At 39.7% G+C, this 26,046-nt stretch overlaps 2 long non-coding RNA genes across 2 annotated transcripts; one reads left to right on the forward strand and one right to left on the reverse strand.

Annotated features, from left to right (window-relative positions):
* Nucleotides 1–1,110: 1,110 nt before the first annotated feature.
* On the reverse strand, nt 1,111–8,712 carry LOC117090299. The gene is made up of 3 exons (XR_004439965.1): nt 8,703–8,712; nt 1,464–1,466; nt 1,111–1,228 (listed from the first exon to the last, which is right to left on the reverse strand). It is a non-coding gene; the product is annotated as an uncharacterized LOC117090299 (long non-coding RNA).
* Nucleotides 3,021–25,255, forward strand: LOC117090302. Its single transcript, XR_004439967.1, has 3 exons — nt 3,021–3,252; nt 19,912–19,916; nt 25,242–25,255. It is a non-coding gene; the product is annotated as an uncharacterized LOC117090302 (long non-coding RNA).
* The last annotated feature ends 791 nt before the right edge of the window (nt 25,256–26,046 follow it).

Below are 26,046 nucleotides of genomic sequence, written 5' to 3' on the forward strand. Positions count from 1 at the left end.
CCTGTAGTACGATATCTAGTGATGAGTTTGCTAATACAATACCGGTTAAGCCCGCCACGGTAAAGAGAAAAATAAAACCTAAGGCTCAAAGTATTGCAGGGGACCATTTGATATTACCTCCGTGAAGTGTAGTAAGTCAGCTAAAGACTTTAACGCCAGTGGGAATTGCAATAATTATAGTGGCGGAGGTAAAGTAGGCCGGTGTGTCTACATCTATGCCTACCGTAAATATGTGGTGAGCTCACACAATAAAGCCTAAAAATCCAATTGACATTATAGCTCAAACTATACCTATATACCCAAATGGTTCTTTTTTTCCAGAGTAGTATGCCACAATATGAGAAATTATTCCAAACCCAGGCAGAATAAGAATATAAACCTCAGGGTGACCGAAAAATCAAAATAAGTGTTGGTACAAGATGGGATCTCCTCCTCTGGCAGGATCAAAGAAGGTAGTGTTAAGATTACGGTCTGTTAGTAGCATTGTGATGCCGGCAGCTAATACTGGTAGAGAGAGGAGTAGTAGGACTGCTGTGATTAAGACTGATCAAATAAATAGGGGGTTTGATATTGAGATATTGCAGGGGAGTTTATATTAATGATAGTCGTGATGAAATTGATGGCCCCCAAAATGGAGGAAATGCCTGCTAGGTGAAGTGAGAAAATAGTTAGGTCTACAGAGGCTCCTGGGTGAGAGAAATTTCCTGCTAAAGGGGGATAAACTGTTCAGCCTGTCCCTGGCTTCTACTATGGCGGATGCGAGTAGAAGTAGGAAGGATGGAGGGAGAAGTCAGAAGTTTATATTATTCAAGCGGGGAAATGCTATATCGGGAGCGCCGATTATTAGGGGTACTAGTCAGTTTCCGAAGCCTCCAATTATGATGGGCATAACTATAAAGAAAATTATAACGAACGCATGGGCTGTAACAATAACGTTGTAAATATGGTCGTTGCCCAATAGGTTGCCGGGTTTACCTAGTTCAGCTCGAATAAGAAGGCTCAGAGCTATGCCTGTGATTCCAGCTCATGCGCCGAATAGCAGATACAGGGTTCCAATATCCTTGTGGTTTGTCGGGAATAACCAACGGTTGACGAGCATAGGTGGGGAAAAAGAAAAGGTAAAATGGCTGAGTAAGCTTTAGGCTGTAAATCTAAGGACAGAGGTTAAGTCCTCTTTTTACCAGCCCCGAGGTGATTTTCATGTTGAATTGCAAGTTCAAAGGAGCAGCTTTAATTTCTGCCGGGGCTTCTCCCGCCTTTTTTTCCCTGCAGCGGGAGAAGTAGATTAAAGCCAGTTGATTAGGGTATTTAGTTGTTAACTAAATTTTTGTGGGTTTGAGTCCCATTGATCTAGCAAGGGCAGATCTAGCAAGGGCTTAATTAAAGTAACTGATTTGCGTTCAGTTGATGCAGAGTAGAATTTTGTAGTACTTATATATTCCAGAAATTAAGTAGGGTCTAACTTACTAAGGGCTTTGAAGGCTCTCGGTCTTATTTAACCTAAATTTCTAGAGAATAGCTAGGGTTAGTGGAGAGATTGGTAAAAGGAAAGTGGTAAGGATAATGAGTAGGGGGATAAGAAGTGTAGGTTTTTGTGTTTTCGAATTGTCATTTTATTTTTATATTATTGGATGTAGGAAATAGTGTTATGGAGGTGGTGTAGATTAGGCGTATGTAGAAATACAAGTTAAGTAGGGTTATAATAATTATGATGATAGGAATAATGAAGTTGTTTTTTGTAAGTTCTTGGATAATAATTCGTCTGAGCAGGAAGCCGGTTAATGGGGGTAAGCTTCCTATGGATAAGAGGGTAGATGATGTTAATGGCATTAACCAAGTTAATTTGTTTCAGGTGCGAGATAGTATAAGATTTGTGGTGTTTGAGTTTAGGTTTAAGGCTAGGAAAGCGGTGGTTGTTAGAATAATATATACAGCTAGGTAGAAGATTGTAGTGTCCGGGTTGTATGCTAATGTTATCATTATTCAGCCTATGTGTGTAACTGAAGAGTATGCTAGAATTTTACGTAGCTGTGTTTGGTTGAGGCTCCCTCAGCTGCCTACTATGATAGATAAAGTTGAGAGGGTTAGGAGAATACTTACATTAGTTGATGGGTGGATTTGATATATAATTGAGACAGGGGCTAGTTTTTGTCATGTGAGGAGAAGTAGGCCGGAAATTAAGGGTGTTCCTTGGGTGACTTCTGGAATTTAAAAGTGGAAGGGGGCTATTCCTAGTTTTATAATGAGGGCTATTGTTATGATTAGAGATGAGAGTTGATTAGTGTTGCTTATTATGGTTCAATGTCCGGAGAATAGGTTGTTGGAAATGATTGCTATCATGAGAATTATAGATGCGATGGATTGTATAAGGAAGTATTTAGCAGCAGCTTCTATGGAGCGGGGGTTTGTTTTCTTAATTAGAATTGGAGTGAAGGCCAGTATATTTATTTCTAGGCCCGCTCAGGCGAGGAATCAGTGTGAGCTTAGTGATGTAATGAGAGTGCCTATGATTATGGTAAGGTAAATAATAAGTTGGGCTAATGGATTAATTAGTATGGGAATGGTGTGACCAACATTTTCGGGGTATGGGCCCAATAGCTTATTTAGCTGACCTTACTTTAGGATGGAGTGTGGTAGGTAGCACGGAGAAATTTGGGTTCTCAGGAGTAGGTTCGACACCTATAATCCTAGAAATAAGAGGGTTAGTACCTCTATTATTTACTCTATCAAAATAACTCTTTTGTCAGACATATTTCTAGGTTTGAGGGGGAATGCCGGAGATTGTAATGCTGGAGATTGAGATATATCATATGAGGAGTGCTAGTGTAAGTGGGAGGAAATTCTTTCATAGTAAGTGTATGAGTCGATCATAACGGAATTGGGGATATGTTCCTCGAATTCATAGGAATAGAGAGGTCAAGAGGAGTGTTTTGGTAATAAAACATGTTGTGAATAATTCTGGAGAATAAATGGAATACAATGTCCCTAGGAAAATTGTAGTTGTTAGGGCATTTATCATAATAATGTTTATGTACTCGGCTATAAAGAATAGGGCGAATGGACCTGCGGCATATTCAGTATTAAAGCCTGAGACTAGCTCCGATTCACCCTCTGTGAGGTCAAAGGGAGCTCGGTTGGTTTCTGCTACTGTGGAAATAAATCATATTATGGCTAAGGGTCATGATGGTAGGAGGAGTCAGAGGTATTCTTGTGTTGTGATAAGTGTATGAAGGTTGAATGAGCCGCTTATTAGTGAGACCTACAATAGAATAATAGCAAGGGTAACTTCATATGAAATTGTCTGGGCGACAGCTCTTAGTGCTCTGATTAGTGCGTAGTTTGAATTTGATGTTCATCCTGATCATAAAATGGAGTAGACAGTTAGGCTAGGTGTAGCTAGGGCAAATAAAAGTCCTAGGTTAAAGTTGATTAGGGGGTTGGGTATGGGGAGGGGTGTTCATAGGAGGAGGGCAATGAAAAAGGCTAAGGCTGGTGCAATAATATAGAGAGTGATAGTGGAGGTTAAAGGTTTTAAGGGTTCTTTGGTGAAGAGTTTTATTGCATCGGCAAAGGGTTGTAACAGTCCGTAAGGGCCTATGATATTAGGTCCTTTGCGTAGTTGTATATAGCCTAGTAATTTTCATTCAATGAGTGTGAGAAATGCTATGGCAGCTAGTACAGGTATGATAATGAGTAGGAGGTTTGTTGTGGACATAGTGTTAAGAAGAAGAGTTGAACCTCTGGTTGTAAAGTTTTAAATTTTATGCAATTGCCGGGCTCTGCCATCTTAACAAACACTGCTCTTGGGTTGTGTGTGTGATTTTTTGTTAAATTAACACCAGGTCATCTATGGAATGAGGGCACTTTATGAAGTGGGCCCCATTTCTCTTGTCCTTTCATACAGGGAAAAATATAGAATAGATAGAAACCGACCTGGATTGCTCCGGTCTGAACTCAGATCACGTAGGACTTTAATTGTTGAACAAATGAACCATTGATAGCTGCTGCACCATTAGGATGTCCTGATCCAACATCGAGGTCGTAAACCCTACTGTCGATATGGAGTCTAGAATAGGAGTGCACTGTTATCCCTAGGGTAACTTGTTCCGTTGGTCAAGTTATTGGATCAATTATAGATGTTGGCTCGCTTTGACTTGTGTAGTCTTGGCATAGGTTATTCGGAGGTTTAGTTATACTCCGAGGTCACCCCAACCAAAATTTTTAATGCGGGTGTAGTAGTTTAAGTCCATAGATTTATGTGAGTTTTTGGTTGCATTAATAAATTAAAGCTCCATAGGGTCTTCTCGTCTTATTATTATGACCTGCCCGCCTCTTCATGGGCAGGTCAATTTCAATGATTGAAAGTAAGAGACAGCTGAACGCTCGTGTTGCCATTCATGCCAGTCCCTATTTAAAGAACAAGTGATTATGGTACCTTTGCACGGTCAGGGTACTGCAGCCGTTAAACATGTGTCACTGGGCAGGCAGTGCCTCTAATACTAGTAATGCTACAGTTGATGTTTTTGGTAAACAGGCGGGGTTAGGTTTGCTGAATTCCTTTTACTTTTTTTAACCTTTCCTTAAGGGCATGCCTGTGTTGGATTAACAGTATAAGTAATACTGGCTTGCTTGTATTTATTAATATTGAGCTGTTAAGCATCGGTGAAGTTTTTCGGTCTGATTTAGGCTTATGCGGTGGAGAAGATGTTCATGTTACTCATACTAGCATTATTGCTTCTATGGTGTAATAGATTAATCCAATGTGATGTGAGGAGTTCAGTAAGATGTTTGGAATTTTTTAGGCAGTTGATGTTGAGCTTAAACGCTTTCTTAATTGATGGCTGCTTTTGAGCCAACTATGGGAGTTGGGTTTTTTACTCTCTATACAAGGTTTTTCCTAATGTCTAAAGAGCTGTCCCTCTTTAGACTAACAATTAAGTTTACAGGGAGATTGTGTGGTTCTGTGGGTAAACTTAAGGTTGAACTAAGATTCTATCTTGGATAACCAGCTATCACCAGGCTCGGCAGGCTTGTCACCTCTACCCATAAATCTTCCCACTATTTTGCTACATAGACGAGTGTGCTCTTTTAGCTGTTTTGGGGTAGCTCGTCTGGTTTCGGGGAATTTGGCTTTAGTTCTCTTTGTGAAATTGTCTCTAGTTAATTTATTATGCCGAAGGTATAGGGGTGAGTCCTTGCTATTTTGTGCTTGGTTAATTTTTTTATCGTCTTTCCCTTACGGTACTGTGTCTATAGCGCTGAGGTAAAATTTCTATGGCCTATACATTTGTATGGGTAAATGGTTTAGTATGTATTAATTTGGTAGTAGTGTTGCTTAAATTTGGGCTAGTGTTAGCTCAAGGCAATCAAATAATACTGGTATCTTCTGGGTGTAAGCTGGATGCTTTGTGTTAAGCTATGCCTTGGTTTATCCAAGTGCACCTTCCAGTACCCTTACCATGTTACGACTTATCTCCTCTATATAAATGCTGGAGTGTTTAGTTAAGTTAGTCCTTAAATATATTTGAGGAGAGTGACGGGTGGTGTGTGCGTGCTTTATGGCCTAATTCAATTAAGCACTCTACTCTTAATTTACCACTAAATCCTCCTTGGACTCTTAGGTTTCATAAGAGCTATTGTGGAATTTTCTGGGATAGAAAATGTAGCCCATTTTTTCCCATCTCATAAGCTACACCTTGACCTAACGTTTTTGTGTGGGCGTTTGTGCTTACTTTGTGACCTTTGTTAGGGTTTGCTGAGGATGGTGGTATATAGGCTGAGCAAGAGATGGTGGGGTGGATTGGGGTTTATCGATTATAGAACAGGCTCCTCTAGGGGGATGTGAAGCACCGCCAAGTCCTTTGAGTTTTAAGCTGTTGCTTGTAGTATTCTGGCGAGTAGTTTTGTTATTTTAACTATTGAAGTTTAAGGCTAAGCATAGTGGGGTATCTAATCCCAGTTTGAGTCTTAGCTATTGTGTGTTCAGAAGTTTTAAAGCCACTTTCGTAGTTTATTTTACATCAGCTAAGGTTTTACAATTTAGATGTAGTTTAGCTTTATTGGGCTAGATCTAAAACACTCTTTACGCAGGTTATCTATTACTTGGGTTAATCGTATGGCTGCGGTGGCTGGCACGAAATTAACCAATCCTGAATACAGCATAGCTTAGTTAAACTTTCGTTTATTGCTAAAGGTTTGTTTTGAGCTGCATTGTGTATGCTTGATACTTATTCCTCTTAATCATGGTGATTTATAGGGTGTCTTCACCAGGGCGGGGATGCTTGCATGTGTAATCTTGCTAAGAGTTAACAGAAAGGCTAGGACCAAACCTATTTGTTTATGGCGTGTGCAAACCCGTCTAGGCATTTTCAGTGTCTTGCTTTAGGCATATTAAGCTACATAAACGGGGCAAAAACAGGTAAATACAAAGTGCTGTCTTTAGGGTTGTGGTGACAAGGGTGTGAATTTGGTAGTGGGTGAGTACGTAGGGAAAAAGAGGGAGAGTTGGGGTTAAGAGTGGTAGGGTGAAGTAGATTTATATTAGTTGAGGGGTAGCAGTTGAAGTTGTGCATAGCTAAAAGATGAGAATGCAAGCTCTGGCCAATGAAATATATATATATATATATATTATATATATATATACACACACACATACATATATATATACACACATACATATATATATATATATATATATATATATATATATATATAATGTGATTTTCTTTATCTACTTTTTCTTTATCCACTCACTGATGGATGGGCATTTGGGCTGGTTCAATACTTTTGTGATTGTAAATTGTGCTGCTATAAACATGCATGTGCCAGTATTTTTTTCATATAATGATTTCTTTTTCTCTAGGTAGATACCTTGTAATGGCACTGCGGGTTCAAATAGTAGATCTATTTTTAGTTCTTTAAGGAATCTCCACACCATTTTCCATAATGGTTGTACTAGTTTACATTCCCACCAAGAGTGTAAAAGTGTTCCCTTTCACCATATCCACGCCAATGTCTATTTTTTATTTTTACTTTTTGATTATGGCCATTCTTGTAGGAGTGAAGTGGTATCTCACTGTGGTTTTGATTTGCATTTCCCTGATAATTAGTGATGTTGAGCATTTTTCCATATGCTTGTTATCCATTTGTATATCTTTTGAGAATTGTGTATTCGTGTCTTTAGGCCGCTTTTTGATGGGATTGTTTTTTTCTTGCTGATTTGTTTGAGTTCCTTGTAGAGTCTGGATATTAGTCCTTGGACAGATATATAGATTGTGAAGATTTTTTTCCCACATCTGATAACTCTACTGATTTTTTTTTTTTTTGCTGTGCAGAAGTTTTTATTTTAATTAAGTCCAATATATTTATCTTTGTTTTTGTTGCATTTGCTTTTGAGTTCTTGGTCATACAGTCTTTACCTAAGCCAATGTCTAAAAGGGTTTTTCCAGTGTTATCTTCTAGAATTTTTATAGTTTTGGGTCTTTGATTTAGGTCTATTATTCACCTTGAGTTGATTTCTGTAATGGGTGAGAGATGAGGATCCAGCTTCATTCTTCTACATGTGTTTGCCAATGATCCCAGCACCATTTGTTGAATAGGGTGTTCTTTTCCCACTTTATGTTGCTTTCTTGAAGATCAGTTGGCTGTAAGTATTTGGCTTTATTTCTGGGTTCTCCATTGGTCTATGTGCCTATTTTTATACCATTACCATGCTGTTTTGGTGACTATGGACTCATAATATAATTTGAAGTTGGGTAATGTAATGCTTCCAGATTTGTTCTTTTTGCTTAGTCTTGCTTTGGCTATGTGGGCTCTTTTTTGGTTCCATATGAGTTTTAGGATTGTTTTTTCTGGTTTTGTAAAGGATGATGGTAGTATTTTGATGGGAATTGGATTGAATTTGTAGATCGCTTATGGCAATATAATCGTTTTTGCAATATCGATTCTCCTCTTCCATGAGCATGGGATATGTTTGCATTTGTTTGTGTCATCTATGATTTCTTCCAGCAGTGTTTTTTACTTTTTCTTGTATAGGTCTGTCAAGGAAAGGCCTTGGTTAGGTATATTTCTAAGTATTTTATTTTTATTTTTGCAGCTGTTGTAAAATTGGTTGAGTTCTTGATTTGATTCTTAGCTATGTTGCTGTTGGTGTATAATAGAGCCACTAATTTCTGTGCATTAATTTTATATCCTGAAACTTTGCTGAATTTATTTACCAGTTCTAGAAGTTTTTCTTGATGATTCTTTATGGTTTTCTTGGTATACAATCATATCTCAGCAAACAGCAACAGTTTGAGTTCCTCTTTACCAATTTGAATACCTTTTATTTCTTTCTCTGGCCTGATTGCTCTGGCTAGGACTTTGTTTGGACGAACGGAGGCAAGATGGCGCACTTCCGGGTTCTTCATCCCCCAACTTTTCCCGTGCGCGCGAAAATGCAGCCGACACCCGGGAAGGTGCAGACCAACTGGGCATGCGCCAGGTGACATCAATCTGAAGAGACCAAGATTTACCTGGTCGCACCTGCGGAATGCCCCCGGACACGCCCGTGCCCCGCCTATCGCCCTCCCACTCCCAGAAAAGCCGCTCTGGGCGAGTGCCACGCGCGGACTTCCCAGCTTCCCCACTGCGGTCGGGACTGTCGGAACTCCGTCCGAGGGCAGCACGGAGAACTCTGTGGGCCTCATTTGCTGGAGGCCAACAGACCTCTCCTTACCCACCTTCTTCCCCTGAAGCTAGGTGACCAAAATAAACTTGCAGTTTTGCTCCTACCCTTGCCTAGTCGCTGGTTCCTTTGCGCCCGATCTGGTGGTCTTAGAAAAAACAAAACAGTTGGTGCCGAACCCGGGAGGAGACCCCTCCTCGGGGCCCCCAGGGTCTGGGGAGCCTCCTCCTCCTCCTCGCTCCACGCCGCAGACGGACCAGGACCTGAGACCCGCTTCCCTCACTCTCACGGCCTCTCTGGGGTAAGTGCCCTTGTCTCCTCTTTACCTCCCTCGGCCAGAAATCCTGCGCAGGTCCGGGGTCCATTTGGAGCCACCAAGTGGCTCGGGAGACCCGTTCAGGATGGAGACGTCCGCCTGAAGGTAATCTCCACTTAGGCTTCAAGAGCCTCTCGTCTGTCTCTGCTGGTTCCAAAGGACGCTTTGAAGCCAGGCAGAGATCCATTCCCATGTCCATTGGGTCCATTGTGTCGGTAAAGAGGAAACAAATGGGAAACCCCCAGTCCAAATTTCCAAAGAGCACCCCCTTGGGGTGCCTCCTAGCCAATTTAAAAAACCTTACAGCTTGAACAAGACCTTAGGAGGAAGCGGTTAATTTTCCTTTCCACTGTGGCGTGGCCCCGATACAAACTAGACAATCAGTCTCAGTGGCCACCAGAGGGCACCCTAGATCGCAATGTTCTGACCGACCTCAGCAATTTCTGCCAGCGGTTAGGCAAGTGGTCTGAAATTACGTACATACAAGGCTTTTGGGCCTTACGCTCTCGTCCCGACCTGTGTAGCCGGTGCTCTTCGGCCCAAGTTATGCTAGCCAAGGACGCCGGCTCACAGGAACCCGAAAAAGAGGAGTCTTCATTCCTTTCTGTTCAGCCGGAGGATCTAGGGTCTCCCTCACTTCCGCCCTATACTTCTCCTCCCTCCGCCCGGACTCCTCCTTCCTGTTCCTTACCTACTAGTAATCCACTCAGTCCCGTGCTTCCTTCGGGGCACCCAACTGGCTGTCTTGAGTCTCCTGTCTCTGCACACACCCGCTCTAAGTGCCCTGCTGATGCCTCCACTCCTGCCCCACACCCTCCTACAGTGTTAGCGCCTTTGCGAGAGGTGGCTGGGGCGGAGGGGGTAGTCAGAGCACATGTCCCTTTTTCATTGGCCGATCTTTCCAAAATTGAAAGGCGTTTAGGGGATTTCTCAGCTAATCCCACCGTTTACATAAAGGAATTTAGATATCTTTGTCAGGCCTATGACTTAACTTGGCATGACCTTCAGGTTATCCTAACCTCCACCCTAAACCCTGAGGAGCAAGAGCGCATCCTAGTGGCCGCCAGGCAGCACGCCAACCAACTACATTTAACTGATGCCACCATCCCACTAGGGGAGCAAGCAGTACCCTCGGCAGACCCAGACTGGAACTACCAAGCAAACCAGCCTGGGCGCCGTAGGCGAGACATAATGGTTCAGTGTTTGTTGGCTGGTATGCAAACAGCCTCAAACAAAACTGTAAATTTTAACAAATTAAAAGAAATTATTCAAAATCCAGAAGAAAATCCAGCCGCATTCTTAAATAGGCTGACTGAGGTTCTAACCCAATATACCCGGTTAGATCCGGCCTCCCCCACAGGGGCCACCATTTTGGCGTCTTATTTCATTTCTCAATCAGCTCCTGACATTCGTAAGAAACTTCAAAAGGTAGAGGATGGTCCTCAGGCACCAATACAAGATCTGGTTAAATTAGCCTTTAAGGTCTATAACTCCAGAGAGGAGACGGCTGAGGCAGTGCGACAGGCACGCCTCAAACAGAAGGCCCAACTCCTAGCAGCGGCTTTACGGCCCAATTGTAACCCCAGACCAGAGAGTACACACTCCGCAGACTCCAAGGCTACAAAAGGAGCCTGCTATAAGTGCAGCAAGGCGGGACACTATGCCAATAGGTGTCCGCAAGGTCCCCGAGCCCCAACGCAGCCTTGCTATAAGGGCAAGGCATCAGGACATTGGGCCAGTGAATGTCCTAACCCTCGTCCACCAGCAACCCCCTGCCCTGCTTGCCAGCAGGGAGGACACTGGAAGTCTGATTGCCCCACCCTGAGAACAGGTGCTGCGTCTCCACGTGACCCCCTTTCCCAGGATCCTGGGAACTCCTTCCAGCTCCTACATCTGGACGACAACTACAACTGAAGGTGCCGAGACTCGGGGACCCCCATCACCCTCGCAGAGCCGCGGGTAACTCTCCTGGTAGCGGGTAAGACAATCAATTTTTTAATCAACAGCGAGGCTACCTATTCTGTTTTGCCGTCCTTCTCTGGACCTAGCTTTCCATCCAATATCTCTATAGTAGGAGTAAGCGGAAAGCCATCCACCCCACGAAAAACTCCACTCCTCAGTTGCTGCCTGGCCAACAACTACTCTGCACACTCATTCCTCATTCCCAGCTAAAGAGGGCCCCCACCGGGAACAATCAGTGGACATCAGTTCAACTTTCCCCCACTCGCCTCAAACTTACAAAACTTTCTTAACTAGTTCATGCTCCCTGACCCCTGGCACTTAGCTCGCTTTCTCACCATCTTCTACATAAACCTATCAGACTTTCAATACATAACCCCAGACCCATATCTACCTCCAGACAATAGTCCAGAGCAGTGGTTCTCCCATCTCCTAACCTTCATTGAACATCTCCAGTGGCAAGGGACACTCCGTGACTACACGGAAAATGAAGTCTCATTTTATACTTATATTGCTGTTTCACTCATACACTCAGACCTTTGCTAGTCCGCCTACTGTATGGCAATTTTTTTCTCATCACTGAAACTTGGCCACAAGACAGCCTAACACACTCAGTAGTACATAGTTCTGCCAGTTGTCTTCCTTAAGGCTATCAAACTTCTCTCCACACAATAGAGACCCCTTTCTCATGGCTCGCACTTATCTGCCAAAGGCTAGACTTAACCTACACTGTGAATATAACCAATCTCTCCCACTGCTTCCTCTGTGAGGCTTTAGAAGGCCCCCACCTAGTGGCAGCCCCCTGCCCATGGCCTTCAACAAAACTGGTCAAACATCCCACAATTCACTTACACTCCAGGCGCCACTATACCAGAAATCCAAACTGCCCAATCCTTCCTTTCCGTTATTCAACTCCAAATTCATCCTGAGGTAATCATACTCAGGCACCCAATGGAGGCCACACAGCCCCCATTGAAGGCTATATCTCGTCCAAACTGCCCAATCCTTCCTTTCCGTTATTCAACTCCAAATTCATCCTGAGGTAATCATACTCAGGCACCCAATGGAGGCCAAACAGCCCCCATTGAAGGCTATTTCTCCTGCAACTGATCTCTCTCTAAAACTCTTAACCATACAGCCATTAACTGATCCCTCTATGTCCCCATGTCCTTGGTCCCCAGTCTAACTTTATACAGCCAGGCAGAAGTAGCAGAGCTTTTCCAGCAACTTTCCATGCCACTACGCCACCCCCGTAAAAAAAACGGGCTGTTTTCCTCCCTCTAGTTATTGGAATCAGCTGAAAGCCTGGCTTCCCTGCAGCGCCGAACTACCTCAATAGCCTAAGTAGCTGCCCAAAACAGGCGAGCCCTAGACTTGCTTACAGCTGAAAAAGGAGGCACTTGTCTCTTCCTTGGAGAAGAGTGCTGCTATTATGTTAGCAAGTCAGGCCTAGTAGACACTAATATTCAAACCCTCAATAAAATAAAAAACTGAGATACAAAACCTTAACACCCCAACCTTGCCGGGACCTTCCTTCTGGGTTTTGCCCATATTCCGGCAAATGCTTCCATACCTCGTTCCTATACTAATACTGTGCCTTATTTTATTCTTCATCCGTACGTCCAAATGCCAACCATGGGCCCCGACCTTAACGACGCCCCTTAACAGCAGGAAGTAGCCAGACAGACCACGGCGCCCCTTTATCACTATTACCAATAAAAGGTTGGACTGTTTGGACGAACGGAGGCAAGATGGCGCACTTCCGGGTTCTTCATCCCCCCAACTTTTCCCGCGCGTGCGAAAATGCAGCCGACGCCCGGGAAGGTGCAGACCAACTGGGCATGCGCCAGGTGACGTCAATCTGAAGAGACCAAGATTTACCTGGTCGCACCTGCGGAACGCCCCCGGACACGCCCATGCCCCGCCTATCGCCCTCCCACTCCCAGAAAAGCCGCTCTGGACGAGTGCCACGCGCGGACTTCCCAGCTTCCCCACTGCGGTCGGGACTGTTGGAACTCCGTCCGAGGGCAGCACGGAGAACTCTGTGGGCCTCATTTGCCGGAGGCCGACAGACCTCTCCCCACCCACCTTCTTCCCCTGAAGCTAGGTGACCAAAATAAACTTGCAGTTTTGCTCCTACCCTTGCCTAGTCGCTGGTTCCTTTGCGCCCGATCTGGTGGTCTTAGAAAAAACAAAACAGACTTCCAGTACTATGTTGATTAGAAGTGGTGAAAGTGGGCATCCTTTTCTTGTTTCAGTTCTTGGGAAGAATGTTTTCAGCTTTTTCCCCTCAATATAATGTTGTCTTTGGGTTTGTCATAGATGGCTTTTATTACCTTAAAGTATGTCCTTTCTGTGCCAATTTTGCTGAGGGTTTTAATCATAAAGGGATGATGGATTTTGTCAAATGCTTTTTCTGCATCTATTGAGATGATTGTATGTTTTTGTTTTTAATTCTTTTTATGTGGTGTATCACATTTATTGGCTTGTGGATGTTGAAACATCCCTGTATCCCTAGTATGAAATCTACTTGATCATGGTGGCTTACCTTTTTTGATATGCTGTTGGATTTGGTTAGCTAGTTTTTTTTTTTTTTTTTTTTGAGAGTTTTTGCATCTATATTCATCAGGGATATTGGTCTGTAGTTTTCTTTCTTTTTCTTTTTATGTCCTCTTCTGGTTTCGGTATTAGGGTGATACTGGCTTCACAGAATGATTTAGAGAGGATTCCCTCTTTCTCTATCCTGTGGAACAGTGTCAATAGGATTAGTACCAATTCTTTTTGCATGTCTTATAAAATTCAGCTGTGAATCTGTCTTGTTCTGGTCTTTGTTGGCAATTTTTAAATTAGCATTTTAATTTCACTGCTTGTTATTTGTCTGTTCAGAGTTTCTCTATGTTCCTAGAGGAAGATATAGATCAACGCTTCTAGGAGGGTTGTATGTTTCCAGGAATTTATCCATCTCCTCTAGGTTTTCTAGTTAAAGGTGTTCATAGAAGCCTTGAATTATCTTTTATATTTCTGTGGTATCAGTAGTAATATCTCCCATTTCATTTCTATAATAATTGAGCTTATTTGGATCTTCTCTCTTCTTGGTTGATTTTATTAATAGTCTATTAATTTTATTTATCTTTTCAAAGAATGAGCTTTTTGTTTCATTTATTTTCGTCTTTTTGTTTGTTTGTTTCAATTTCATTTAGTTCTGCTCTGCTCTTTGTTATTTCTTTTCTTCTGCTGGGTTTGGGTTCGGATTTTTCTTGTTTCTTCAGTTCCATGTGGTGTGACCTTAGATTGTCTGTGCTCTTTCAGACTTTTTGATGTAGGTATTTAATGCTATGAACTTTCCTCTTAGCACTGTTTTTGTGTATCCCAGAGGATTTGATAGGCTGTGTTGCTATTATCATTCAGTTGAAAAAAATTTTAAGTTTCCATCTTAATTTCATTGTTGACCCTACAATCATTTAGGAGCAGGTTATTTAATTTCCATGTATTTGTATGGTTTTGAGAGTTGCTTTTGGATTTGATTTCCAATTTTATTTCATTGTGGTCTGAGAGAGTACTTGATATACATTCAATTTTCTTAAATGTACCAAGACTTGTTTTGTGGTCTTTCATATGGTCTCTCTTGGAGAATGTTCCATGTGCTAATGAAACAAATGTATATTCTGCAGTTGTTAGGTAGAATGTTCTGTAAATATCTTAAGTCCATTTGTTGTAGGGTATAGTTTAAGTCCGTTGTTTCTTTGTTGACTTACTGTCTTGATGACCTGTCTAGTGCTATCAGTGGAGTGTTGATCCCTTAATATTTATTATTGTGTTGCTGTCTATCTCATTTCTTAGGTCTAGCAGTAATCATTTTATAAATTTGGTAGCTCCAGTGTTAGGTGCATATATGTTTAGGATCATATTTTTTTTGTTGGATAAGGCCTCTTATCATTATATAACATCCCTGTTTGTCTTTTTAAACTGCTGTTGCTTTAAAATTTGTTTTGTCTAATATAAGAATAGCTATTCCTGTTCACTTTTGTTGTCCATTTGCATAGAATAACTGTTTCCACCCCTTTAGCTTAAGTTTATGTGAGTTCTTCTGTGTCAGGAGTTTCCTGAAGACAGCAGAGACTTGATTGGTGAATTCTTATCCATTCTGCCATTCTGTATCTTTTAAGTGGAGCATTTATGCTATTTACATTCAATGTTAGTATTGAGATGAGGTACTATTCTATTCATCCTGCTACTTGTTGCCTAAATAGCTTTTTTTTTCATTGTATTATTGTTAGATAGGTCCTGTGAGATTTATGCTTTAAGAAAGTTATACTTTTGTGTATTTCAAGGATTTATTTCAAAATTTAGAGTTTTTTTGTTTATTTGTTTTTAACAGCCTTGTAGCGCTGCTTGGTAGTGGTAAATTCTCTCAGCCTGTATTTGTCTGGAAAAATACTGTATCTTTCCTTCATTTATGAAGCTTGGTTTTGCTGCATACAAAATTCTTGGCTAAGTATTGTTTTGTTTAAGGAGGCTAAAAATAGAACCACAATACCTTCTCACTTGTAGGGGTGATAGGAGGAAATGTGAGCTCCTGAGAATAATAATTAGGAAAATTTAGACCTATGGTCTTATATAGAAGACCATAATGAACTATAAAAAAGCTATAAAAAATATAGACCATGGTCTTATATTGAAGAAGCCAAAGACTTTTTTTTTTTTTTTTTTAGTGAAGTGTGTAATAAAAAAATACTATTCCCAAAATAAAGAAGATTTTGAGTTCCTTCAAAATGAATATTATGGAACTAACTAAACAGTGATGTTAGACTTTCCATAGTGGTTACATTATAACATTGTTCCTTCTTCTACTACATTTCTCCCTGAGAAACCTAAAGTTTCCCCAAGGAAGTTATATCTGAAAGAGATCAAATGAAGAGACTAAGAGGCAGAAATGAAGTCCACAGGCAAACAGCCCAGGCGGCGCCCTGACAGCCCGGGTGGTGCCCTGAGCCTAGTTAAAGATCGACCCCGGACCTAACCGATTAAGGTTATCTATAGACTCCAGACATTGTAAGGACAAACGTTGTGAAAGTCTCTGTCCTGCTCTAATTACCAGTGTCTGCCACATATCTTAGTCCTGGGCCCAGTACAAACACAATCCTCTATTTTGTCCCAACTTCCTGGGCCCGACACAAACACATGAAGAAAAACAACACCTGGGGAATCTCCAATAAGGTTACAACCGTTTGTAAAAGCGCAGGAACCGATAAGAAGGCTGCTAAAAGCATAACTTCACATTAACATGTAAACCAATTGTAATGCTGTAGCCTAGAGAAATGCCTTGTTCCTCTGTAACCTGACAAGTCCTGTTTACCTCGAGCTATAAAAAGCAAGCGCACGCATTGTTCCAGGCCCTCTTATATGTTGTGGAACGGAGGGACCAAGTTCGAACTTGCATTAAAGATCCTTGCCACTTGGCTTTGACTCTGGACTCTGGTGGTCTTCTTCGGGGAACAAACGGTCTGGGCATAACATATCGAATGATTTTGTTGAGGAGGTAGACAAAGAAGGAAAAATGAAGCTAGAGATCAGTTTTTAATAAGTAGAAAAATTATTAATTCCTAACACTCTAGAATTAGATATATTTCTGGAGCAAGGAGAAGAGTTGCAGGGTAACACAGAAGGGGTAGTTTTTTTTTTTTTTCATCTTAAAAAGACAAAACAGAATATCTGTTGAAAGTCTACTTTCTGAAAAATCTAACTTGGTTAATGTGCTATATATTTTTGTATCATTATGATATTCTTCAAAATACTAAAAAATATAACAACTTGATAGGAAAAGAAGGTAACTAAACTGTACATAAATTTAGAAGTAAAATTCAAAGAGAAACAGAAGAATTAATGGAAGTTTATCAGGAATCACCAGAATACTGCTCAAAACTTGGCTCCTTTCAGTTCAGATAAATGAAACACTTTACCAGCTATCTATAATGAAAAAAAAAAAATCAACTGAGATGGTTTCTTTTATACTTCTGTGCACAAAATGAACTGCTTTTTAAAAAGTTTATTCTCCTATGAAGTAGCTATTTTTCACCTCTCTTTTCTCACCATAGTCTAAAAATACCACCTTGGAGAAAAGAAAAATAATCAATTTTTGTGTGTGAGTGTGTGTTAGTGCTCCGATGTGCTCAGATATATCAAAGAAGTGTTGTTTTTAAAGGTTTACTACCCAGGACTGGTGGAAACAAGAGATTGAGGTTAGATTGCCTTGGTTTTCACTTCTTTGGTTGTACAGAATGATATAGGTGGATTAAAGGGGCCTGGTGGGAAGCACATAAGAGACACTGGCATTATGTGTCATCCATCACTCAACCTGAATGTCCATTGTTGCATAGCTGACTCTATGTGCACTGTCTTTGCCAAATGGTCCATGCAGCCATGAGAGATGCTATCACTTTTGATGGTGGGTAGATTAGATAAATTGGGAAAATCCAATTAACACACCAGATAAACATATTTAGTCTTTCATGAGCATTACTCTTTCCTGAGAAAGTTTCTTCATCCCTCTATGGTAAAATAAATAAATAAATAATAAAAAGTAAAATACCTACAAGGTTATTTTCACCAATTGGCTTGCAAAAGTGTTTATATCCTTAGATTTATGTGTTCTCACCATTGTAAAAAATAATGACAGAAAATATATAAATTCAAAAATAGTTCAAAATTATTTTTACAGGTAGAAAAAAAGAATGCTTATCTAGATAAGTATGTTATTATTTTCCTAAATTACATCTTTGAGTTCCTATAAAGAAGTTTATGGAAGAATACCAGTAGGTTACGGAAACATTTGATTCAAGTTCTATGTTAGAAATAAATTTTTGGTGCCGCAAAAGAAATAGCACTAGTAATTTTCTCCGCGGCAGTTTCTCTTCTATAGAAGGGTGTGACTCATGGATGGAGCAATGGCGAGAGGACACCTGAACAAGGGAGGGGAAAGGGTTTTTATTCTTGATGCAGATAGCCCCTACTGCTGTGTCATTCCCCTGTTGGCTAGGGTGGACCACACAGTCTAAACTTATTCCAATTGGCTGTTTTAAAGACAGCAGGGGTATGAGTCAGAGTGGCGGGGTAAGTAGTTTGGTGGGAAGGACGGTTACAGAACAGGTGACTCAGGATGACTCAGGATGGAGCAGATGACCGGGGATGACACAGGACGGAGCAGGTGATCAGTGGTGACTCAGGACAGAGCAGGTGATAGAGGCTAGGAGGAGGTTGTTTACTAAAACTAGGGGCAAGGAGATGAAGAGAACGAATGAGGAAGTTAAACTTTAATATGAAGAACAAAGAACAGGAGAGCTGAACATACTGATACATTGGTTCATTGGAGAGCACCTCAGAACTCATTGTACTTAACAATTTACAGGGTAAAACCTTTAAAGAGGAATTGATTATATCCTACATTCTATAATAGAAATATTGAATAAAAAGACATTTGGTTTACTGCAAAATATTCTAGGCAAAGAGAATACCATGTACAAAGACATAATAGAGAAAAATTCTAAGGTATGGTTAGAAAGCTATGAATTATAGGACAGGCATAGTGGCTCACACCTGTAATCCCAACTCTTGGGGAGGATGAGGTCGCAGGATCTCTTGAGGTCACAAGTCTGAGACTAGCCTGAGCAACATAGTGAGATTCTATTCTCTATAAAAATAAATAAAGAAATAAAAATAAATTAGCTGGCCACACCTGTAGTCCCAGCTACTTGGGAGGCTAAGGTGGGAGGATGACTTGAAACCAGGAGATCGAGGTTTCAGTGAGCCATGTTTGTGCCACTGTACTCCAGCCTGGGCAAGAGACCAAGCGCCAAGACACTGTGTCAAAGAAAAAAAATCTATGAATTATATTAATTACAGATGCTCCTCAACTTGCAGTGGGAATAAATCCTGATAAGCCGATTGTAAATTAAAAATATTATAAGTTGAAAATATATTAAATTGAAAATATATTTAACGTACCCAAACTACTAAATATCATAGCTTAGCCTAACGTCCCTTAAGCATGCTAGGAATACTCATATTAGCCTACATTTGAGCAAAATCATCATTCCATTTATTGAACTTGGTACTGAAAGTGAAAAGCAGAATGGCTGTATGGGCATTTATGTATAGCTTCTACTGAATGCATATTAAGAAATTGTAAGTCAAACTATTGTTATTTGAGGATGGTTTGTATTTGATATAGAGAATGGCTTGTACCAAGAGCCCCCAGTAACAGTGAAAACAGGATTTGATCCAACAGGACCTTAATATATCACGGTGATATGAATGAATTTTGTTCTGGACAGAAAAGAAAAGAAAAGTCTTTGAAGGTTTTTAAAAAGAGAAGCACTATGACTGATATAAATGTCAAAAAAATCATTTCAGTAGTAGAAGACATTCGAAGGAAAAGAGACTGGGCCGGGCACGGTGGCTCAAGCCTGTAATCCCAGCACTTTGGGAGGCCGAGACGGTCGGATCACGAGGTCAGGAGATCGAGACCATCCTGGCTAACATGGTGAAACCCCGTCTCTACTAAAAAAAAATACAAAAAACTAGCCGGGCGCGGTGGCGGGCGCCTGCAGTCCCAGCTATCGGGAGGCTGAGGCAGGAGAATGGTGTAAACCTGGGAGGCGGAGCTTGCAGTGAGCTGAGATCCGGCCACTGCACTCCAGCCTGGGCTACAGAGCGAGACTCCGTCTCAAAAAACAAACAAACAAACAAAAAAACAATATTCTTTGGTGGTAACATTATAGAGGCAGCTAAGAAACATACCGTTGTCATCACATAGCAATCTAGAAAAGAAAGAGGACAGACTATAACAACCCGTTTGTTTATACAAGGACATATATTAACAGCACTTCAAATGCTTTGCAAACAAGTTTGCATGTGGGGGTGGCAGTTGCGGAGGAGTTTCCCAAAGCAACGATTAGAATTATTTCCTAAGGAGGTAAAGTTTGAATCAGGTAGCAACTGAAAAAAGAGAGGAGTATGAATTGATAGATAATGAGAAAAATGGTGATAAAACGAAAAAAATGTATTAAATCATTTATTCCTTCCTTCAGTCTATCACTGATTTCTTCATTTTTCCAAGCATTCATTATAGATTCAATGCCATCCCCATCAAGCTACCAATGAGTTTCTTCACAGAATTGGAAAAAACTGCTTTAAAGTTCATATGGAACCAAAAAAGAGCCCGCATTGCCAAGACAATCCTAGGTCAAAAGGACAAAGCTGGAGGCGTCACGCTACCTGACTTCAAACTATACTACAAGGCTACAGTAACCAAAACAGCATGGTACTGGTACCACAACAGAGAAATAGACCAGTGGAACAGAACAGAGTCCTCAGAAATAATACCACACATCTACAGCCATCTGATCTTTGACAAACCTGACAAAAACAAGAAATGGGGAAAGGATTCCCTATTTAATAAATGGTGCTGGGAAAATTGGCTAGCCACAAGTAGAAAGCTGAAACTGGATCCTTTCCTTACCCCTTATACGAAAATTAATTCAAGATGGGTTAGAGACTTAAATGTTAGACCTAATACCATAAAAACCCTAGAAGAAAATCTAGGTAGTACCATTCAGGACATAGGCATGGGCAAGGACTTCATGTCTAAAACACCAAAAGCAACGGCAGCAAAAGCCAAAATTGACAAATGGGATCTCATTAAACTAAAGAGCTTTTGCACAGCAAAAGAAACTACCATCAGAGTGAACAGGCAACCTACAGAATGGGAGAAAATTTTTGCAACCTACTCATCTGACAAAGGGCTAATATCCAGAATCTACAAAGAACTCAAACAAATATACAAGAAAAAAACAAACAACCCCATCAAAAAGTGGGGAAAGGATATGAACAGACATTTCTCAAAAGAAGACATCCATACAGCCAACAGACACATGAAAAAATGCTCGTCATCACTCGCCATCAGAGAAATACAAATCAAAACCACAATGAGATACCATCTCACACCAGTTAGAATGGCAATCATTAAGAAGTCAGGAAACAATAGATGTTGGAGAGGATGTGGAGAAATAGGAACACTTTTACACTGTTGGTGGGATTGTAAACTAGTTCAACCATTATGGAAAACAGTATGGCGATTCCTCAAGGATCTAGAACTAGATGTACCATATGACCCAGCCATCCCACTACTGGGTATATACCCAAAGGATTATAAATTACTCTACTACAAAGACACATGCACACGTATGTTTATTGCGGCACTATTCACAATAGCAAAGACTTGGAATCAACCCAAATGTCCATCTGTGACAGACTGGATTAAGAAAATGTGGCACATATACACCATGGAATACTATGCAGCCATCAAAAAGGATGAGTTTGTGTCCTTTGTAGGGACATGGATGCAGCTGGAAACTATCATTCTTAGCAAACTATCACAAGAAGAGAAAACCAAACACCGCATGTTCTCACTCATAGGTGGGAACTGAACAATGAGATCACTTGGACTCGGGAAGGGGAACATCACACACTGGGGCCTATCATGGGGAGGGGGGAGGAGGGAGGGATTGCTTTGGGGAGTTATACATGATATAAACGTTATGCACATGTACCCTAGAACTTAAAGTATAATAAAAAATAAAAAATAAAAAAAAAAAAAAAAAAAAAAAAAAAAAAGACATTTTAGATTACTATAAAGAGAAAAAGAATTAGATTACTGATCCCTGACTACTTATAAGTTGCTTTCAAAATCTGAGGCACAGATTTTTCATCTACACTGTTTAAAATAAAATTTTCTCATCCATGAGGATCAAATTAGATATTCATAGTCATCAAAGCCCTTCCACATTGAACTGAAAGGTGCTCAGTTAACATGTGTAAACCCCAGTTTTCATGTAGATAACATAAGTAAAACTGTTATAAAAAGTATAAGGCCCCACATAAAGTTATTATGTATTATTCTTGTTATTTCATTACATACTTTGGGCACAGCATGGCAGTAAGTTCTGAAGGGAAAGTAAACGTAGGATAAAATGTGTTTGTTGCACTCCAAAAAAAAAATGTACCTGAAATAATTGATTTCTATAGTAGGTAATAATAGCGCACATCAATATCTGATAAAGAGGAGAATAGAGGCATAAAAACAACACATGATTAAAGCTTTGTCATCTAGGGTCCTTGGAAAGACCATATGGAGGAGTTAGGATTTGAATTAGGGATTAAAATCTGAATGGAGTTTAGTTAGGTAGATACATTGTAAAATATGATGACCTTGCAGATTTTCCATTAATGCCTTTAGAGAAGGGCTTGTTTACCTTTTTAAAAAATTTCATTTTCAAGTCTAATCAGACACTGCATATCTAAACCACTCTAGTATGTTTCAAAGGCAACAAAAATTGATCATTGGGTGAGGTTCAACCTAATATAGCTGTAGCTAGTCAAAGACTTAAATCAAAGGTGGAAAAAGATCTTTGAGTCACCCAAGTTAAAGACAGAATCATAAAGGGAAGTCTTCATTTGAAATAGAATGCTAAATTTCCAACAGAACTGTCACAGTGAATGTTCTTAGCATGAGGTAAATTGCACTTTAAGTCATAAAACATAAATAGGGACATGGTATAACTATAAAATTTTCACTGTAAGAAAATTGGTGTTCAACTTTTATTTAAGAATGATTTCAAAAATGCTTGCTGTCTGCGAAACCAAGTTTTCCACTTGCCCCAATAGCATTGCTATCCGATGTACCATTCTGAGATTATGTAAGAACTTATCATGGGAGCTCAGTCTCATTGTGTTGCTAAGCAACAAACTTTCCCTTTCATACATCTGACAACTTTGCAGGCAGGAAAACTTTGTTTAAACTTCACTGTTTTTCATTTAAAAAGAAATTGGGAGACCAATAAATTGTTCTCTGTTCTCTACTGAGTTATTGTTATAGTATGTAGTTAGCCATTTTCTCTCTGCTGATTCTGCAAGGAGACTATTTCTTTTTATGAAATCATGATTAGAATTTAATTTAATTTTTTTTTTCTTTGAGATGAAGTCTTGCTCTGTCACCAGGCGGGAGTACAGTGTTGTGATCTCAGCTCACTGCAAACTTGGCCTCGCGGGTTCATGCGATTCTCCTGCCTCAGCTTCCAAAGTAGCTGGGACTACAGTTGCTCACCACCACGCCCAGCTAATTTTTGTATTTTTAGTAGAGATGGGGTTTCATCATGTTGGCCAGGATGGTCTCTATCTCTTGACCTCATGATCTGCTTGCCTCGGCCTCCCAAAGTGCTGGGATTACAGGCATGAGCCACCATGCCCAACCAGAATTTAGTATTTTTAAGTAACACTATGTTTGGTTTGTTTAAAAATACAGGAAAATTTTCTTCTAAAATAAGTCTATTATAATATAGTTCAAGTATGGCATGAATAACATGATTCTTCTTAGCTAATAATAAGCACTAAAATGTATTTGGTACTTACTACATGCTGTGTATTGTGTTAGGCATATTATCTTCATTATTTTGGTTTTCTGCTTAAATGTCACCTTATCAGAGAACACTACTCTGTCCACCTTAACTATTTAAAAGAGCACACTCCTCTACTCATAATTATTGGTCCCTTTACTTGTCTTGCTTTCTTCATAGGACTCTTTTTTACCACCGGATATAGTATATGTTTAGCTGTTAAATTGCTTGTCATATGCTTACTCTGTCTAGAACTATGCTGTCCCATACCATAACCACTGGACACATATGGATATCAAGCTTTTCTATAGAGTCTTTATAATAACAAAAGCAATAGGTATATCATGCTGCTTCAATCAGTTTGGGATGCTATAATGAAAAACCCATAATCTAGGTGGACTAAAATGAGCAGAAATTTAATTTTCACAGTTTGGTAGAGTAGGAAGTACAAAAATCAAGGCAGCAGCAGACTCAATGTCTGGTAAGGGCATGCTTTCTGGCATCTAGATAGGCATTCTTCACTCTGTCCTCACTTGACAGAAGAGGTAAACAACTTCCCTCAGGTCTCTTTCATAAGGGCACTCATGCCATTCATGAGGAAAAAGCCCTCATGACGTAATCCCCTTGCAAAGGCCCCACATCCTAACACTATCACCTTTGACATTAAGAGTTTCAATACATGAAGTTTGGGGGTATACAAACATTCAGATCATACCACACACAGCATAATATTAGTGAAATGGATGCATGTTAGTTTAAAAGTTAGCTCCATTATATGAACATGGTTAATGATAATAAAGTTTATGATTTCAGTGTCTGAGTATGCCAGTTTTGTAACCCATGATAATTAAAAATGTATTCTTAACCTTAATGTTATATTATAAAATGTTATGAGTGACACAAGAACACAAGAGACAGCAATCTAACAATTTTATAAGTGGAAACCCTGATCTCTTTTTCCTACATGAAAAACTCCTCAAATTCACGTTCTTGCCAATGTGATAAAAAGAGCTTATTCATTATGTTAATAATAGTAACATAGTCATGTATTAAGATGGGGATAGCTTTTATTTGTTGCACAAATTCTCCTAAAAGATTTCTTATTTGGGAGATGTAGGGCAACACCTAACTCCAGTAAGACTCACTTGAGGTAGTAATAATGAACTGGCTTTCAAAATCTTTGAAATTATTGCTTCATTTGTGTAAAGATATTAAGAGACTAGGAGTTGTTAAGAGGAATTCGTTTTCATCAATCCACAAGATTCACATCTTTAATAGTTAAGCCATTTCTACCGGTCTTTTCAAACTACATTTTGAATTTTATTTATCTATGTTCTCCTGAGAGGAATATAGAATATACTCTTTATATATTAATATTCAGACTATGAAAAGAGCAGAGATCACTTGAGCCTGGTAAACCCTCCCTGACAGCACATCCTGTTCCTACTGCTGCCCACCATCATTGTAGATAAGATTCTTTAATCAGAAATGACAGCTATAGTCTTGTGAACAGTGACTCGCAAACACTCAGATAAGCAAAGAGAGGAAATGTCATCAGATATTTGGGTCCCAGGAAAAGAAACTAGCCACAAACTTAATAGACCAAAGAACTGATACTGTTGAGAGAGAAAAACAAACACAAAGTTAAATTAAGTATAATGTGTTTGAGGTTTTATAAGGTTTTGAGTAGATTTTAAATCCGTGAAAAAGAAACAACTAGAGACAAAGGAATTTAAAATATAATTTTTAAAGTCTCATTAGTTGTCTTCAATTATAAAAATAGAGCTAAGAAAGAAGTTATAGCTGGAAATGAACATGAAAGGTTTCCACAGTATGAGGTGCAAATGTACAGACTGATAGTAAAAGGTTATATACATGAAGAAAAAAATCAGAAGTTTTGAAATCTATCTGGAAGCATATACAGAATTCAAAGCAGAGAATGAACAAAGGCAAATAATAAAATGGAAAAAGTATTTAGTGGCTATGTGGTAATTTAGACAGAAATGCTTTTTAAATCTGTGAATAGGGGGTTAAAAAGATGCCAGAATATTTAGGATAAATGTCAGAGTAACAGGAATAAAACTGAAAATTTAAAAGCTGCTATGGGGGAATAAAAATATTGAAACCAATAATAAGTAAAATATGTCCACAAAGAAATAAAAAACACAGTGGCATGAAAAGCCTCAGTGATCACATTTGCGATAGAAGATAATAGAGCAGCAACTTCAAATTCCAAGGCTGAAATTACTTTGACCATAAAATACATATTCAACTAAATTAGTGCAGTGACAAAATAAAGAAATCATTAAATATGTGAGGATCTATAAATTTTCCACAGATGTCTTTGAAGAAATTAATGGGACAAATAATGGAGAAAAATGGAAAATAAGAATGAGGAAGATGTAGTAGACAATAAATGGTTGTAAGGAAATAAACCAATGTAATACGTGTTAAAGCTTAATGAAATATTAAATTTAAAAAGAAACAACCTGATATTTACCACTCAGATGATCTAAAAAAGGACTGAGGAGTAAAGAAAATAACACCCTTTTATTAGGGGAGAATATAAATACTAATTATCCTTGGTGTGTTCATTTGTTAGGGCTGCCATAACAAAGTACCACAGACTGGGTGACTTAAACACAGAATATTTTTAC

Source organism: Trachypithecus francoisi, unplaced genomic scaffold, assembly GCF_009764315.1.
Source record: "Trachypithecus francoisi isolate TF-2019V2 unplaced genomic scaffold, Tfra_2.0 Lachesis_group11, whole genome shotgun sequence".
NCBI lineage: Eukaryota > Metazoa > Chordata > Mammalia > Primates > Cercopithecidae > Trachypithecus > Trachypithecus francoisi.